The 1,265-nt window shown below is 39.4% G+C and overlaps 1 non-coding gene across 1 annotated transcript; it reads left to right on the top strand.

The window, feature by feature from the left end:
- Positions 1-430: 430 nt before the first annotated feature.
- On the top strand, positions 431-538 carry LOC112745599 (small nucleolar RNA R71). The gene has a single exon (XR_003173518.1). It is a non-coding gene; the product is annotated as a small nucleolar RNA R71 (small nucleolar RNA).
- Positions 539-1,265: the final 727 nt, after the last annotated feature.

Raw genomic sequence — 1,265 nt, 5'->3', positions numbered from 1 at the left:
ATTGGTCCTTCCATGACAGATTATAGGTGTTTCCATAGGGTTCTCCCATGTAATTCACCTTTTCCATTGCAGGGTTCTCAGGATCATAAGCTTCTTCTTCAGAAGAAGCTTCTTTAGTACTGTTGGATGCAGCTTGCAATCCATTCAGATTCTGGGAAATCATATTGACTTGCTGAGTCAATATTTTGTTCTGAGCCAATATGGCATTCAGAGTATCAATTTCAAGAACTTCCTTCTTCTGAGGCGTCCCATTGCTCACAAGATTCGTCTGAGAGGGGTACATGAACTGGTTATTTGCAACCATTTCAATGAGTTCCTGAGCTTCTGCAGGGATTTTCAGATGAAGAGATCCTCCTGCAGAATGGTCCAATGACATTTTTGACAACTCAGATAGACCATCATAGAATATACATATGATGCTCCATTCTGGAAGCATGTCAGTAGGACACCTTTTGATCAATTGCTTATATCTTTCCCAAGCTTCATAGAGGGACTCACCTTCCTTCTGTCTGAAGGTTTGGATTTCCACTCTAAGCTTGCTCATCTTTTGAGGTGGAAAGAATTTGGCCAGGAAAGTACTGACCAGCTTTTCCCAAGAGTTCAGACTTTACTTAGGTTGTGAATCCAACCATGTTCTAGCTCTGTCTCTTACAGCAAAAGGGAAAAGCATAAGCCTGTAGACCTCGGGATCAACTCCATTGGTCTTGACAGTGTCACAGATTTGCAAGAATTCAGCTAAGAACTGATGAGGATCTTCCAATGGAAGTCCATGAAACTAGCAATTCTGCTGTATCAGAGAAACTAATTGAGGCTTAAGCTCAAAGTTGTTTGCTCCAATGGCAGGAATTGAGATGCTTCTTCCATAGAAGTTAGAAGAGGGTGTAATAAAGTCACCAAGCATCTTCCTTGCATCTTGATGAGCAGATATTTTATACGCTTTTTGGGGTTAATTTCATATAGATTTTAGTATGTTTTAGTTGGTTTTTAGTTTATTTTCATTAATTTCTAGACAAAATTCATATTTCTGGACTTTACTATGAGTTTGTGTGTTTTTCTGTAATTTCAGGTATTTTCTGGCTGAAATTGAGGGAGCTGAGCAAAAATCTGATTCAGGCTGAAAAAGAACTGCTGATACTATTGGATTCTGACCTCCCTGCACTCAAAATGGATTTTCTGGAGCTACAGAACTCCACATGGCGTGCTTCAAATTGCGTTGGAAAGTAGACATCTAGGGCTTTCCAGAAATATATAATAGTCCATACTTT

The sequence above is a fragment of the Arachis hypogaea genome, chromosome 14 (assembly GCF_003086295.3).
Source record: "Arachis hypogaea cultivar Tifrunner chromosome 14, arahy.Tifrunner.gnm2.J5K5, whole genome shotgun sequence".
NCBI lineage: Eukaryota > Viridiplantae > Streptophyta > Magnoliopsida > Fabales > Fabaceae > Arachis > Arachis hypogaea.
Note: the sequence above shows the minus strand (reverse complement) of the source record. Positions and strands in the feature narration are given on the sequence as shown.